Source organism: Brachyhypopomus gauderio, unplaced genomic scaffold, assembly GCF_052324685.1.
Source record: "Brachyhypopomus gauderio isolate BG-103 unplaced genomic scaffold, BGAUD_0.2 sc44, whole genome shotgun sequence".
In the NCBI taxonomy this organism is placed as follows: domain Eukaryota; kingdom Metazoa; phylum Chordata; class Actinopteri; order Gymnotiformes; family Hypopomidae; genus Brachyhypopomus; species Brachyhypopomus gauderio.
The window spans coordinates 2638172-2655671 of NW_027506870.1; the positions used below are offsets into that span (position 1 = coordinate 2638172).

The 17500-nt window shown below is 46.4% G+C and overlaps 3 non-coding genes and 1 pseudogene across 3 annotated transcripts; all 4 read left to right on the forward strand.

The window, feature by feature from the left end:
- Positions 1-5013: 5013 nt before the first annotated feature.
- LOC143486598 (U2 spliceosomal RNA) lies at positions 5014-5211 on the forward strand. Its single transcript, XR_013123554.1, has one exon. It is a non-coding gene; the product is annotated as a U2 spliceosomal RNA (small nuclear RNA).
- Positions 5212-5854: 643 nt separating this feature from the next.
- On the forward strand, positions 5855-5973 carry LOC143486150 (U5 spliceosomal RNA). The gene has a single exon (XR_013123148.1). It is a non-coding gene; the product is annotated as a U5 spliceosomal RNA (small nuclear RNA).
- A 5858-nt stretch (positions 5974-11831) lies between these two features.
- Positions 11832-12009, forward strand: LOC143486607 (U2 spliceosomal RNA; annotated as a pseudogene).
- Positions 12010-12633: 624 nt separating this feature from the next.
- LOC143486151 (U5 spliceosomal RNA) lies at positions 12634-12752 on the forward strand. Its single transcript, XR_013123149.1, has one exon. It is a non-coding gene; the product is annotated as a U5 spliceosomal RNA (small nuclear RNA).
- The last annotated feature ends 4748 nt before the right edge of the window (positions 12753-17500 follow it).

Below are 17500 nucleotides of genomic sequence, written 5' to 3' on the forward strand. Positions count from 1 at the left end.
CCAAGTGAAGGGGCGGGGCCAAGTGAAGGGGTGGGACCAAGTGAAATGGTGGGTAAACGGAAGAGGGGGGCCAGAGGGACTAGAGAGAAAGGGGCAAGAGGGAGGGTAGGGGGCGGAGTACAGGTGGAAGCACCGCCCCCTGGGTTACAAGACTTGCAAGATTTGGAAAGCATACTTGAGGAATGTATAGGTACCATTACAAGCAGGGTGGATGTGCAACCTGTGAGTGGAAGAGAGGAAGAAAAACGGAAGAGGGAGGCAGGAGTTTTTAGAGAAAGAAGGGAAAGGGGGAGGGAAGTGGGTGGAGTGGAAGCACCGCCCGCAGTACAACAAGATTTAGAAACCATAAATGAGGAACATGTAGCGAACCCAGAAGGTGAGGTGGAAGTGAGTTTTAAAAATAGAAGGGAAGGGATGGAAAACAGAAAAGGAGAACTGGCAATGACGACAGTCTCGGAGGAGAGTGGAGAATCATCCACTTCCCTACCTGATGGTCAGACAGCCAAAAAATTGGCGGTATCTCTAGAGCCAGAGGACGCTCAAGAAGTCCGACAGGAAGCGCTGAGCTCCTTATCGGATGATGTACAGCGTCGGTGGCCAGAGACCTCCCCCAATGCAATTGCCTTCGCCCACATACGACTCAAGGCTTCCACACCCAGGCGTAGGCGCGGGGTGGAGCTAGAAGAAATGAGAGAAGACTACTTAGGTGAAGCGCAAATGGGTGCAGAGCCACTAGGTGAACCCCCATTAAGCTCCACGAGATGGATTAAAGAAGAAAGGGTGTCTGAAGAAGTGATGTGGATTCCTCACTCTTCATGATGCGAGGACAAAATAAAAATATGAGACATTGTAAAATGCATATTATAGGTGGTAGAGCATACACATCCTTTTATAAAATGTATGAATGCATTATTTATGTTTTTAACATGCATACAGACCTATTGGTTTTAGCGAAATGCGGCAGTTTTGTGGTTTGGTCCTCTTTGGCGTTGCCAGTCGTGTCTCAGCCTCTGTACATGCCCGTCAGAATCTCCATCTGAAAAGCAAGAAGAACACACCATTATTAATCATGGGAAATAGTCTTACCTTGTGGGTTACTTTACTCAACATCATTATGACACTTACCATATCCACAATCAATGTAAGAAGCATTAGATCGCTGCTAAGAGCTGAAAACATTTTACAGTTTTTAAGTAAAGAGAAGGCTGACATTATTTTACTACAGGAATGTGCCTTACCATATATGAAATCATACAGGCAGTGGGAAGAAAAGTGGCGGGTGGGGCAATCAGTATGGAGTGGCTCAAATGCAAACAAGGCAGATGGAGTGGCCATTTTAGTGAAAAACCCTGACCTAATCATACAAGAGGTGACCATTATACAAGAAGGGCGAATCATGCTAATGGTTTTAAGTTTTTTAGGCACAGTTTTTAAGGTCTTAAACATATATGGTTTTACAGAAAAACATGAGAGACATGAACAGCTAGAAACATTACAGATGCATTTAGTAGGGAATATGCCGCTAATAGTGGGAGGGGATTTTAACTGCATATTAGAGGAAACAGGAAGACTGAGAAAAGGGACAGACGTTAAATTGGATAAAACATCACGGTGTTTAAAGGGGATTTTAACTGATTTTAAATTGGTAGACAGTTTTAAAAGTACAAGGCCACGCGATCCCGGGTTTACATGGAGAAGCCCGGATGGCACTAGGGCTTCCCGAATTGATTATGTTTTCATAAGAGGGTGTAAGGTTATGGAGGCATCAATAACACCTGTCTTTTTCTCTGACCATGCTCTTTTGAGGAGTGCACTCACACTAGGGGATGGTGGGTTAAGAGGGACGGGCACATGGAAACTAAATTGCACAGCTTTGGCAGAGAAGACAGTACAGGCAGAGTTTAGAGAAGAATATGAGTCTTGGAAGTCACTACAAGACCTGTGTGATACAAAGTTAGAATGGTGGATTATGGTGAAACAAAAAGCGGCAGAGTTTTTCCAAAGAGTGGGGCGACGCCAAAAAGCAAAGGAACGCCGGCAAATGGCTGGCTTACAAAAGCGCCTCCAGCGATATTTTAACCTGGTTAATAATGGGCACGATTTTAGCATGGAAATAGAAGAAGTGAAGAAGGAAATGCGTGAGTTGGCAACGGCACAAAGCAAAGGGATTATTTTAAGGGCAAAGGCAGAAAAGCTTGAATCTGATGAGAAATGTACTAGATTCTTTTTTAAGCGGGTGATGGAAAAAAACACACCTCTAACGGAGTTACACACGGACAATGGTAAAAAGATAAGCGGAATGGAAAACATAATGACAGCAGTGGAGGATTTTTATACAAATCTATATGCCGCTGAGCCAATAAATTATAATGTAATGAGAGAAGTGTTAGGTAAGATGACATCGCGAATTGCAAATGCAGACACGTTAGTGAAGGACATCACAGAATTGGAGCTAGATAATAGCATGAAAAGCTTTAAAGCTGGCAAAACGCCGGGAGCAGACGGATTGCCATGCGAATTTTATAGGACATTCTGGGATATTTTAAAACAGGACATTTTAGAGGTATTTAGAGAACTGGACAACTTAACTGAACTGCCAAGGGCTTTCACAGAGGGTCTTGTAACGCTTTTATTTAAGAAAGGGGATAGAAAAAATTTGAAAAACTGGAGACCGATCACTCTTTTAAATGTGGATCTTAAACTTTTTAGCAAAATTTTAGCATTACGCATGTCTACTGTTTTAAAGGATTTTATTCACCCAGACCAGGCGTGTGCAGTACCAGGAAGGAGGATCACCGATGGCCTAATACTGATCAGAGACACCATCTGTCATGCGAGGGACAGACAAATGAGGCTCATAGTGTTAAATCTGGATTTCGAAAAAGCGTTTGATCGGGTCTCGCACCAGTACCTGTTACAGGTACTGCAAAAAGTGGGCTTTCCTGGGAGGCTGATAAAATGGGTGGGATTACTGTACAACGACATAACTAGCAGGATTATGGTAAACGGGAGACCATCAAAAGCGATAAATTTAAATCGCGGTGTCCGTCAGGGCTGCCCGTTATCCTCCTTGCTGTATGTTGCCTGCATCGAACCACTCGCACAGATCTTAAGACAAGATGCCTGGATAAAAGGCATGCATATACCGGGAGGGGAGGGACAGGAATCACGATGTGTGCTTTACATGGATGATGTAAACGTACTATGTACAAACACACACTCTGTACAAAGGGTATTTGAACTGACTGATTGGTTTGGCAAAGCTTCAGGGGCGAAATTGAACAGGAGTAAATCTATAGCAAAGATGTTTGGGCCATGGGGGAAGGAAAAATTGCAGGGTGTGGAAGTACATGTGCAGCGGGCAGACATCAAGATCCTTGGGGTATACTTTGATGAGGAGGTCAAGGGGACAGGCAATTGGGCCGGACTTTTAAGTAAGGCCAGACAAAAGCTGGGCCTGTGGTCCCTCCGACATTTGACATGGGAAGGGAAAATATTGATCATAAAAGCAGTGATTCTACCCTTGTTTTTACTAACATCTGCTGTTTTTATGCCTCCGAGAGCAGTGATCTTAGCAATGGAACGTGCCATGTTTTACTTCTTATGGGGATCCAAATGGGAACGTCTAAGAAGAGAAGTGGTGAAACGAAGACCGGAGAATGGTGGGAAAGGGGTGCCTGATTTTTATCTGTTTTTAGGTAGCTGCTTCATAGCCACACATTTTAAGTATGCAACAAGCGAGAGCAAAACTGGAGCATGGGTAAAATTCCATCTGGGAACATACCTACGCCGCTTGAAATTGGTTAATGTAGACCTGCGAACACCTGTGAGCTTTAATTTGGTAAAGTGCTATGCTTTTATCCCACGCTTCATGCAAAACTTCAAACTGGAAGGGGAAGCCAGACAAGTACTGACTAACCACAAAGCCATCCTATCTTGTGTACAGGGACGGGAGCCGGTGCTGCGGGTCCAGGGACTCGGGGAGGCCGAGTCCAGGGTGGTGTGGCGCAATGCCGCACACCCTGCTCTCCTCAACGCCCACAAGGACCTGTCATGGATGGCTGCCCATGAGATCCTCCCGGCGAGGGCCGTGATGCACTCCCGAGGCATGGCCAGGAACCCCATCTGCCCGCGGCCCGGGTGTGGCGCGCCCGAGACCGTGAGGCACGCGCTCTGGGAGTGCAGCGCAGCCCGAGATCTCTGGTCAATAACCGGCACCCTGTGGTGCCCGAGCCTGCCAGCAGGTGCGGACCCCATGCTGGATTACTGGAAAGCAGTAAACGGGGTGGGCTGGGGCCGACACGTGACACCAGCCGTGTTTGAGATGCTCTGGCCCACCTTAAACAGCATTAAAGACGCCATCTGGGCCGCAAGGAACCTGCTGGTGGGGAAGCGGTTGGAGCTGCCACTCCGGGGCAAAAAGACACTGGTGGAAGCCCGACAGCGAACGTATGCAGCCCGCCGCCATTCGGAGGGGGGTGCCGGGACCAGCTAGGGAAGATCAAGGGCTGCCACGGTCCTCGCTGCTTGCCGACGCACCCCAGACCACTTGGAGGAGCAGCGAGCCATGGTTTAAGAGGATCTCCGCTGGGCGGCCAGGGGGCAGGCCCAGGGACGGGAGAGTGGGCGGAGACTCGCGGGGCCGGCGTCCCGTCCCCTCCCCCTTTAGGAATGGCATTTGCATCTTATGTTTTCTGTTGGGCTTACTGCAAAGCATGCATGGGGGGTAAATGTGTATACATAACCTCAGGATGGGGAAGGCCACATGGAGCGTGGGATGAGTGTACAGCAAGGCAGATAAATGCATATGTAGGCAAATGGAAAACATGCCCATTGTATATATATGACTCTTTTATTGTTTTTATTATACCTTTTATTGTAATATATTATACGCAATGGTCACGCACCCCCTTCAACACACAATCAACACACAAGAAACACAACTCAGAAGAAATGTTCCTTTATTGTAAAATTCAATGACATGCATGAATTGTATTCAGTTGTGAAATGAATCTTGCTTGTAACCTGTGACAATAACCAATAAAAAAAAAAAAAAAATCTGTTCTTATCAGTTTAATATCTGATACGTCCTCTATATGAGGACTTCATATTAAATGGATTTTTAGAACAGGGAGGCGAAACAGGGGCTTGCCCCGTTCGCCCCACGCATCGACCTGGTATTGCAGTACCTCCAGGAACGGTGCACCTTCCTAAACGTGTGGAAAAGAAAGAGTTTGTTGCTGGTTGTATGGTATGATCAGCCTGTTTATTTTAATGAATTTGTAATATGTGTGTGTGTGTGTGTGTGTGTGTGTGTGTGTGTGTGTGTGTGTGTGTATATATATATATATATATATATAATATTATATTATAAAACTTTATTTTTACATTTGCTGGTTGATTTGTCTGTCTCTGTCTGTCTGTCTGTGTGAATAAATAAAACAAAGCAGCCAAAAGCGCTCACTCCTTTAAAAAAAACCAGAATAAGTAAGAATGAAGGGGAGTGAGTGGTCTCTGTCTCTCTCACTGCCTTGTCAGCTGGTCACAAATGCAGTGCGAGCGGAGGCCACTCCCCTTTCGGCGGTTTGCAGTTTTCCCTCCGTTTTTGTTTTTTTTTTTTTTTTTTTTTTTTTTTTTTTGAGATTGTTACTGTTTTTTCCCCTCCCCTCTCTCTCTCTCTCTCTCTCTCTCTCTCTCTCTCTCTCTCTCCATTATAGCCTGCCAGCCCTGCCTGCCTGCCTGCCTGCCTGATGTTGCCAACAAGCCACAGCCCCGCAGGCTCCTCCCTTGTTACCGCGAACAAACGAGCTAGGCTTTAGGTTGGCGTAGCGGGACGCCTGAGCCTACATGGCTATAGCTCGGGTTTCTCTTCATTCACGCACAAATCTTTCGCCTTTTACTAAAGATTTCCGTGGAGGGGAACGTCAAAGAGTCAAATTGATTTTTTGGAGCGCTCTGCCTCCGGGCAGGGCCGCAACAATCTGTACAATGAGAATGTGTATAAACGTAGGGGTGGGCGTGGCACGAAGGGAAGGGTGAGCGTACGTACGGCTGGAAGGAAGGAAGGGCGCTGTCTCCGCGGAGGGGAGGCCTGTGCCGGCGAGGCCGGCGCCCAGGCCAGCGCCCATTTCAGGTTATCGCTTCTCGGCCTTTTGGCTAAGATCAGAAGGTCGGGACTGGGATCGACTCCGGAGCCTTCTTGACTGTAGCCTTGTGGCTTCAGCCGTTTGACTCTGGAGATATATTTTGCATGTGGTGAGGAACAAAGAAAAGGATTGTGGTTAGTAAGGTAAGTGTTGGTATTATTATTATTATTATTTTTTGATTGTTATATTAGGAGTTTTATTGTGGTTTAAATTGGTTTTAGTATTCCCTGGTTAACTGTTTTACTGGTATTTTAGTCTCCTTTAGAAAGGTTTAAGGGGTGTGGTGCCTCCCACCATGTCTGCTCCACGAGCAGGCATGAGGAGGCACCACAGTGTGAGGTTCCTGTTTGAAGAAGATGTAAATGGAAAGCTGTTTCACATGTCTAGGTTAGATTTCTCTAGAAATCTAATCCAGACAACCTTACAATTTCACCCAGAAGCTTTAAACTGCCTCATAACTTTGCCCCAAAACAAAGGGTTTGATGTCAGTTTTAGGAATGCAGTGTATTTGAATACTTTTTGGGAAAGGTTTAAGGAAGTACAAGGAAAGTTTGATATGTTTAAGGTTGAAAAATTAACAGATCATGCCAGAAAAACTGTGATTGTGAAGATGTTCAATGAGACAGTATGTTCAGAAGATATATGTGCATGGCTAAGACGGTTTTGTCAAGTTGTAGGTCCACCTGTGAAAGTCGTGGACGAAGATAATATCTGGAACTGTTCATGGAGAATACCCATTAAACAATGGGAGGACGAGACTGGGTACCTAGGGTTGAAACATCTGCCACAGGTAATTGTGTTGGGGGAAAATAGGGGGTACATACATTATCAAGGCATGCCAAAAGTGTGCCGTAAATGTGGGGGAATGGACCATTATGCCGAAGCTTGTACCCAAATTGTGTGCAGTAAGTGTAGAGAAATTGGACACACTTTTCAGGAATGTCCGAATGGTAGGTTGTGTAACCTTTGCGGGGGAAAAAACCATCTCTTTAGAGATTGTCCATATTCTTTCGCAAACAAACTCAAGGCAGCATGGGAAGGGGTAACAAAAATGGCCGAAAAGAAGCATGGTGAAGAACAAGAGAAGGGAGACGGAGAAGAAGGGGCGGAGCCAGAGGTTTTGGCGGGAAACGAGACACATCAGGGGGGCGGGGCAGGCAAGGGGGAAGAAGGGAGGGGCTCACGGGTGGAGCAACCGGAAGAGGCTGAAACAGGAGGGGAGGAACAAGGAGCAAAGGGGGTGGGAGGGGCTACAGGGAGTGAAGAAGGGCGGTCCTCTATTGAGACAATGTCAGAGGTGAGTATACCAGGGTTAGAGAGCAGCTCTGAAGACTCTCTCCCAGGAGCACAAGCATCCAAGAGGCCTGCAGAATCCCCCTTGGTGGAACAATGGGGGAAAAAACAGTTAGATACCTCACTCCCAAGCGCACAAGTGGGGAAGAGACCGGCAGAGTCCCCCTTAATGATGGATGAAAAGAAACAGCGGGCTACAGCAGATAAGGATACCCCTCCCTCAGAGAGGTCTGACCCCTGCTGGCCGGGTGGTTCACCGAACGAGGTATCGTTTTTACACTTACCACCAAGAGGAAGAGCGTCGACTCCTGATCGATCAGGGACAGAAGATATCCCAGTTTTAGACTTCTTTCACCCTGGCAGGAGGAAAATGGAAATGGTTTTAGGAATGGATTTAGACTAGTTTTAATGGATTTTATTGTGTTGAAAGGTTTCTAGTTCCAGTTGCTTTTAGGTCAACCAAGAATGTTGTGGTTTTACCTCCTTTTAAACGTGCTCATGTCTCTCACGATCGCCACCATTAATGTGAGGAGTGTGAGAGCACCTTTGAGAGCACAGAGCATTCTGACTTTTTTAGGAACAGTGACAGCCGATATCATTTTATTACAAGAATGTGCAATCCCCTTCCTGAGATCATACAGAGACTGGGAGCAGCGCTGGGCTGCGGGTCCCTCTCTCTGGAGTGGGTCGCACTACAACAAGTCAGATGGTGTTGCTATCCTAATAAATAACCCTAGACTTGTGGTGAAGGACTGCACTGTGGTGAGTGATGGGCGGGCCATTTTAGCTAATTTGCATTTTTTAGGGAGGGATTTTAAAGTCTTAAATGTGTATGGTTTTAATGAGAAAGAGGAAAGATATGGTTTGCTGGAGGATTTGCAGCCCCGCATGCTGGGGAGGGATCCGATAGTAGTGGGTGGGGATTTTAATTGTGTTTTAAGTAAAAAAGATAGGAGAAATGTGGGAGAGAGTTTTAAACTAGACAAAACATCGGGAAGATTGGCAAATTTGATAACTGATTTTAATTTAGTGGACTGTTACAGGACCATGCATCCACGGGAGGAGGGCTTCACCTGGTCGAGTGGTGATGGTTCCCGGGCCTCTAGAATTGACTACATCTTCACACGTGACTGCCCACCATCAGATGCTAGATTGATCCCCATGTTTTTCTCAGACCACGCCTTACTGTCTTGCACCCTTTCTTTCCCCACAGATGTGACGATAGGGGGAGGGCTGTGGAAGCTGAACTGCTCCCTGCTGCAGGATGAAGGGGTGAGAGACGAATACAGGGAGCAGTACAGACTTTGGCAGTCCCTCCAAGACCGGTACGATTCACGTGCACAGTGGTGGGAGATGGTAAAGGGAAGGACCAAGACGTTTTTTAAAAGGGTGGGAACTTTTAAAAAGAAAAAACAGAAAAGGCGCATGATGGGGCTGCAAAGAAGGTTACAGAGGTATTTCAATCTGGTGAACCAAGGGTTTGATTTTAATGAGGAAATAAAACAGGTAAGAGAAGAAATTAGACTTTTAATGGAGGAGGTAAGCAAAAGACATATAATGACTTGTAAAGAACAGGAACTAGAAGAAGGGGAAAAATGCACAAGATATTTTTTCAAGAAAACAGTGGCGCGGGGAGGAGGGGTTACTAAATTACAAGATGGAGACAAAATAATGAATACAAATCATGGGATCATGGGGGTGGTAGAAAGGTTTTATGAAGATTTATATGGTGAAAAGAAAACACACAAAACAACAATGGAAGAAGTGACCAATTTATTGGAAAATAAAATTAAAGATGATGAACTTTTAACTACAGATTTTACGACAGAGGAACTACAAAATGTTTTAAAAGGTTTTAAAACAGGGAAGTCCCCGGGAGAGGATGGGCTCCCCGTGGAGTTTTACAAAACCTTTTGGGACATTTTAGTAGGGGACCTTTTATGTATTTTTACAGACTTCCAGACTTGTGACGTTTTACCTGACAGTTTTAGGTCAGGGATAGTGACTCTGCTGCACAAAAAAGGGGAAAAATCAGAGATCAGCAATTGGAGACCTATCACACTTTTAAACGTCGATTGTAAGCTTTTTAGCAGAATTTTAGCAAGACGAATGTCATTGGTTTTAGAAGACGTGATTCACCCAGATCAAGCTTGCGCAGTGCCGGGGCGGAGGATCACGGACAACTTGATCCTGATCCGTGACTCCATCTGTTATGTGAGAGACAGAAACATTCGGTTATTAGCATTAAATTTAGATTTCGAAAAAGCTTTTGATCGGGTCTCACACCAGTACCTGTTTCAGGTACTGCAAAAGATGGGGTTCCCCGGGAGGTTTATAGCATGGGTGGGCCTGTTGTACAACGACATCAATAGCAGAATTTTGGTAAATGGGCACCTCTCCAAGGCGATCACTATTCGCTCAGGAGTACGGCAGGGTTGTCCCTTATCCCCGCTCTTGTTCGTCACATGCATGGAACCACTGGCGCAAATCTTGAGAAGGGACCAATGGATCAATGGACTGACTCTGCCAGGGGGACTGACGGTGAAATGTTCATTATACATGGACGACGTGACAGTTTTATGCACAGACATGGTGTCGGCCCAGAGGACCCTAGAGGTAACAGAATGGTTTGGGAGGGCCTCTGGAGCCAAACTGAACCGAGACAAGACTGAGGCACAGCTTTTTGGACCATGGACGAACGTACCAACTGTTTTAGGGGTAAATTTTAAAGAAACAAACATCAGGATTTTAGGGGTGAAATTTGACCGGGCAGGAGGAGGGAGCGGAAATTGGACAACAACCTTAGGGAAAGTTAGACAGAGACTTGGACTGTGGGGACTACGACAATTGACTTTAGAAGGGAAAATTTTAGTGATAAAAGCGGTGATTTTACCTTTGCTTTTATTGCTGTGCTCTGTTTTTAGTCCTCCAAGGAGCTTTCTTTTAGGTTTGGATCGGGCGATCTTCTACTTCCTGTGGGGGTCCAAGTGGGAGCGCCTGAGAAGAGAGACAGTAAAGAAGAGACCGGAAAATGGAGGGAAGGGGCTCCCAGACCCCCACCTGTTTTTAGGCAGCAAATTTACAGCAGCACATATAGAGTACGCAACATCCCCATCCAGGACCAAGACAGCCATTATGGCTCGGTTCTGGATGGGGTCCTATCTGCAAACCATAGGCATTTTAAAACCAGATTTAAGAACGCCAGTATCTTTTAAACTGCCACACGAATACCTTTTTATTAAGAAATTTTTAAAAAAGTATGAGTTGGAAAAATGCACTGTTCAAGAAATGACAAATGCTAAAACCCTGGTCTCCCTTGTTCAGGATCGTGAGGAGGTGAGCAGAGTGGTGGGGATGACGACGGCGGAGGCTCGGAGAGTGTGGGCGAACGCGGCCCACCCGGCCCTCCGGAACAAACAGAAGGACCTTACCTGGATGGTGGCCCATGAAGTCCTCCCGGTCCGGGCGGTGATGCACTCCCGGGGCATGGGGGCAACGGCAGTGTGCCCACGGCCAGGCTGCGGCCAGCCTGAGACCGTGCGGCACGTCCTTTGGGAGTGCAGCGTGGCCAGGGACCTGTGGGCCGCGATCGGCCCCCTGGAATGCCCAAGCCTGCCAGCAGGGGAGGTCCACCCGCAAAGTTACCGGTTAGCGGTGAACGGGGTGGGCCAGGGTGTAGAAAAGTTACCATCAAAAGAATTCAAGGCACTCTGGCTCACCCTTACAAGCGTGACGGCCGCACTGTGGACCTCCCGCAACCTGCTGGTGGGGAAGCGCGTCACGGTGCCCCTCCACGCTATGAAAAAGATGGTAACAACAACGCTGCAGGTGGCGCCGGGCGTCGCCATTTGGAGGAGGGGGCCGAGGTCACACGCAGGGGGGTCCCTGCCACCACCGACCGGGGCTCCCGCCGACGTTTCCTGAGGGGACAGGGATGCCTGAAAGGAGACAGCGGGCTCAGGGGAGGACTTCCTCTGGAGACGCACAGGAAGGGACCTCGACGGAGGGCGGGAGGAGCTGCGGATGCACGCACCTCGGCCTCCCGGCTGGGTTCATCTCTGCCTTCCTCTCTCCTTGTGGTCTTGGACGGGGGGGAGCAGGGTTTGCAATACATCTGAAAAGGACAATACACAAAGTAGTGAATTGGACATTGAAAAGGTTTTATGATATTAAACTGTTTTGGACTTTAAGGGCTTTTAAAATGCTTCTATAATAAAACCTTTTATGTACTATTTTAACAGATGCAAGGATGTGGCTTTTAAAAGAGAAAAGATTGTAAAAATGGTTTTAAAATGCATGACTATTGTGTCTTTTAACCATCCTTTTATCTAATGTGTATGCTGCTTTTTTAACATAAAAGTGACGCTGTATTTATTGATGTAAAGACTCAATAAACATTGTCAAAAAAAAAAAAAAATCTGTTCTTATCAGTTTAATATCTGATACGTCCTCTATATGAGGACTTCATATTAAATGGATTTTTAGAACAGGGAGGCGAAACAGGGGCTTGCCCCGTTCGCCCCACGCATCGACCTGGTATTGCAGTACCTCCAGGAACGGTGCACCTTCCTAAACGTGTGGAAAAGAAAGAGTTTGTTGCTGGTTGTATGGTATGATCAGCCTGTTTATTTTAATGAATTTGTAATATGTGTGTGTGTGTGTGTGTGTGTGTGTGTGTGTGTGTGTGTGTGTGTGTGTGTGTATATATATATATATATATATATAATATTATATTATAAAACTTTATTTTTACATTTGCTGGTTGATTTGTCTGTCTCTGTCTGTCTGTCTGTGTGAATAAATAAAACAAAGCAGCCAAAAGCGCTCACTCCTTTAAAAAAAACCAGAATAAGTAAGAATGAAGGGGAGTGAGTGGTCTCTGTCTCTCTCACTGCCTTGTCAGCTGGTCACAAATGCAGTGCGAGCGGAGGCCACTCCCCTTTCGGCGGTTTGCAGTTTTCCCTCCGTTTTTGTTCTTTTTTTTTTTTTTTTTTTTTTTTTTTTTGAGATTGTTACTGTTTTTTCCCCTCCTCTCTCTCTCTCTCTCTCTCTCCATTATAGCCTGCCAGCCCTGCCTGCCTGCCTGCCTGATGTTGCCAACAAGCCACAGCCCCGCAGGCTCCTCCCTTGTTACCGCGAACAAACGAGCTAGGCTTTAGGTTGGCGTAGCGGGACGCCTGAGCCTACATGGCTATAGCTCGGGTTTCTCTTCATTCACGCACAAATCTTTCGCCTTTTACTAAAGATTTCCGTGGAGGGGAACGTCAAAGAGTCAAATTGATTTTTTGGAGCGCTCTGCCTCCGGGCAGGGCCGCAACAATCTGTACAATGAGAATGTGTATAAACGTAGGGGTGGGCGTGGCACGAAGGGAAGGGTGAGCGTACGTACGGCCGGAAGGAAGGAAGGAAGGGCGCTGTCTCCGCGGAGGGGAGGCCTGTGCCGGCGAGGCCGGCGCCCAGGCCAGCGCCCATTTCAGGTTATCGCTTCTCGGCCTTTTGGCTAAGATCAAGGGGCGGAGACAGCGATCGACTCTTTGGAGATACCTGACTGCAGCCTATCAGTGGCGGCGGCCATTTTCTTTCAGAGAGTACAATTGTAAGGGAGAAAGTGGTGGAAAATTAATCAAACTTTTGTTCTTTTTTTTTTTTAATTGTCTAGGTGCATTTTGGAGTGGAGAACATCTTGCAAGGAGGGTGCTGTGGTGGACGGTTTGTAGGCGCCCAGTGTCTGGGTTTCGGCGGCCAACAAAGGTAAGTGCTGTTTTTTTCTTTTGTGGGTCCTGTATCGGCTGTGGAGTTAGCTGCCAGCTGCTAGCTTTTAAACTAGAGGTGCCTCCACCATGTCGGCTGCTAGAGTCGGTGTGAGGAGGCACCATAGTGTCCGCTTCCGATACATGGGCTCAGAGGAAAATCTAGGAGAACTATCTAGATTGGACTTTTCTAGAAAACTAATTCAGAGATGCTTGGGGTTTAAGGCCACGGATTTAAATTGTATTTTAGCACTGCCTGGTAACAGAGGATATGACGTTAGTTTTAGGACAGCAGCAGGGCTGCAGGACTTTTGGCAAAGATATGAGAAACACAGAGACCAGTTTGCCTTGTTCATAGTAGAAAAACTAACTGTCAACCCACAGAAATTGGTATATGTCAGAATGTTCAATGAAACGGTCACAGGAGAGGATATAGGTACCTGGCTGGGCAGGTATTGTATAGTTAAAACTCCGCCTAGTAAGGTAATGGACGAAGACGGCATATGGACATGCTCTTGGAAAGCGTCGGTACAATTGAAGCTAGAGCCAACAGGGTACTTGGGTCTGCAGCACATACCGTCCATGATAGCCTTGGGGGAAAATAGGGGCTATATCTTCTATCAGGGAATGCCCAAACTGTGCCGGAAGTGTGGAGAGTTTGGGCATTTAGCAGAAGCTTGTCAGGTAACTGTGTGCAAAAAGTGTAGGGAAGTGGGCCACGTCTTTGAAAATTGTCCTAATGGAAGGAAATGCAACCTGTGTGGGGAAGATAACCACCTTTTTAGAGAGTGTCCGTTATCGTTTGCGAATAAAGTTAAAGCTAAAATGGCAGAGGAACAAACACACAAAACAAAAATGGCCGACATGCAGCATGGTGAGCAGGCAGGAAAGAAGAATGGGGAAGAAGGGGCGGGGCCGAGTGAAGGGGCGGGGCCAAGTGAAGGGGCGGGGCCGAGTGAAGGGGCGGGGCCGAGTGAAGGGGCGGGGCCGAGTGAAGGGGCGGGGCCAGGTGAAGGGGCGGGGCCAGGTGAAGGGGCGGGGCCAAGTGAAGGGGCGGGGCCAAGTGAAGGGGCGGGGCCAAGTGAAGGGGCGGGGCCAAGTGAAGGGGTGGGACCAAGTGAAATGGTGGGTAAACGGAAGAGGGGGGCCAGAGGGACTAGAGAGAAAGGGGCAAGAGGGAGGGTAGGGGGCGGAGTACAGGTGGAAGCACCGCCCCCTGGGTTACAAGACTTGCAAGATTTGGAAAGCATACTTGAGGAATGTATAGGTACCATTACAAGCAGGGTGGATGTGCAACCTGTGAGTGGAAGAGAGGAAGAAAAACGGAAGAGGGAGGCAGGAGTTTTTAGAGAAAGAAGGGAAAGGGGGAGGGAAGTGGGTGGAGTGGAAGCACCGCCCGCAGTACAACAAGATTTAGAAACCATAAATGAGGAACATGTAGCGAACCCAGAAGGTGAGGTGGAAGTGAGTTTTAAAAATAGAAGGGAAGGGATGGAAAACAGAAAAGGAGAACTGGCAATGACGACAGTCTCGGAGGAGAGTGGAGAATCATCCACTTCCCTACCTGATGGTCAGACAGCCAAAAAATTGGCGGTATCTCTAGAGCCAGAGGACGCTCAAGAAGTCCGACAGGAAGCGCTGAGCTCCTTATCGGATGATGTACAGCGTCGGTGGCCAGAGACCTCCCCCAATGCAATTGCCTTCGCCCACATACGACTCAAGGCTTCCACACCCAGGCGTAGGCGCGGGGTGGAGCTAGAAGAAATGAGAGAAGACTACTTAGGTGAAGCGCAAATGGGTGCAGAGCCACTAGGTGAACCCCCATTAAGCTCCACGAGATGGATTAAAGAAGAAAGGGTGTCTGAAGAAGTGATGTGGATTCCTCACTCTTCATGATGCGAGGACAAAATAAAAATATGAGACATTGTAAAATGCATATTATAGGTGGTAGAGCATACACATCCTTTTATAAAATGTATGAATGCATTATTTATGTTTTTAACATGCATACAGACCTATTGGTTTTAGCGAAATGCGGCAGTTTTGTGGTTTGGTCCTCTTTGGCGTTGCCAGTCGTGTCTCAGCCTCTGTACATGCCCGTCAGAATCTCCATCTGAAAAGCAAGAAGAACACACCATTATTAATCATGGGAAATAGTCTTACCTTGTGGGTTACTTTACTCAACATCATTATGACACTTACCATATCCACAATCAATGTAAGAAGCATTAGATCGCTGCTAAGAGCTGAAAACATTTTACAGTTTTTAAGTAAAGAGAAGGCTGACATTATTTTACTACAGGAATGTGCCTTACCATATATGAAATCATACAGGCAGTGGGAAGAAAAGTGGCGGGTGGGGCAATCAGTATGGAGTGGCTCAAATGCAAACAAGGCAGATGGAGTGGCCATTTTAGTGAAAAACCCTGACCTAATCATACAAGAGGTGACCATTATACAAGAAGGGCGAATCATGCTAATGGTTTTAAGTTTTTTAGGCACAGTTTTTAAGGTCTTAAACATATATGGTTTTACAGAAAAACATGAGAGACATGAACAGCTAGAAACATTACAGATGCATTTAGTAGGGAATATGCCGCTAATAGTGGGAGGGGATTTTAACTGCATATTAGAGGAAACAGGAAGACTGAGAAAAGGGACAGACGTTAAATTGGATAAAACATCACGGTGTTTAAAGGGGATTTTAACTGATTTTAAATTGGTAGACAGTTTTAAAAGTACAAGGCCACGCGATCCCGGGTTTACATGGAGAAGCCCGGATGGCACTAGGGCTTCCCGAATTGATTATGTTTTCATAAGAGGGTGTAAGGTTATGGAGGCATCAATAACACCTGTCTTTTTCTCTGACCATGCTCTTTTGAGGAGTGCACTCACACTAGGGGATGGTGGGTTAAGAGGGACGGGCACATGGAAACTAAATTGCACAGCTTTGGCAGAGAAGACAGTACAGGCAGAGTTTAGAGAAGAATATGAGTCTTGGAAGTCACTACAAGACCTGTGTGATACAAAGTTAGAATGGTGGATTATGGTGAAACAAAAAGCGGCAGAGTTTTTCCAAAGAGTGGGGCGACGCCAAAAAGCAAAGGAACGCCGGCAAATGGCTGGCTTACAAAAGCGCCTCCAGCGATATTTTAACCTGGTTAATAATGGGCACGATTTTAGCATGGAAATAGAAGAAGTGAAGAAGGAAATGCGTGAGTTGGCAACGGCACAAAGCAAAGGGATTATTTTAAGGGCAAAGGCAGAAAAGCTTGAATCTGATGAGAAATGTACTAGATTCTTTTTTAAGCGGGTGATGGAAAAAAACACACCTCTAACGGAGTTACACACGGACAATGGTAAAAAGATAAGCGGAATGGAAAACATAATGACAGCAGTGGAGGATTTTTATACAAATCTATATGCCGCTGAGCCAATAAATTATAATGTAATGAGAGAAGTGTTAGGTAAGATGACATCGCGAATTGCAAATGCAGACACGTTAGTGAAGGACATCACAGAATTGGAGCTAGATAATAGCATGAAAAGCTTTAAAGCTGGCAAAACGCCGGGAGCAGACGGATTGCCATGCGAATTTTATAGGACATTCTGGGATATTTTAAAACAGGACATTTTAGAGGTATTTAGAGAACTGGACAACTTAACTGAACTGCCAAGGGCTTTCACAGAGGGTCTTGTAACGCTTTTATTTAAGAAAGGGGATAGAAAAAATTTGAAAAACTGGAGACCGATCACTCTTTTAAATGTGGATCTTAAACTTTTTAGCAAAATTTTAGCATTACGCATGTCTACTGTTTTAAAGGATTTTATTCACCCAGACCAGGCGTGTGCAGTACCAGGAAGGAGGATCACCGATGGCCTAATACTGATCAGAGACACCATCTGTCATGCGAGGGACAGACAAATGAGGCTCATAGTGTTAAATCTGGATTTCGAAAAAGCGTTTGATCGGGTCTCGCACCAGTACCTGTTACAGGTACTGCAAAAAGTGGGCTTTCCTGGGAGGCTGATAAAATGGGTGGGATTACTGTACAACGACATAACTAGCAGGATTATGGTAAACGGGAGACCATCAAAAGCGATAAATTTAAATCGCGGTGTCCGTCAGGGCTGCCCGTTATCCTCCTTGCTGTATGTTGCCTGCATCGAACCACTCGCACAGATCTTAAGACAAGATGCCTGGATAAAAGGCATGCATATACCGGGAGGGGAGGGACAGGAATCACGATGTGTGCTTTACATGGATGATGTAAACGTACTATGTACAAACACACACTCTGTACAAAGGGT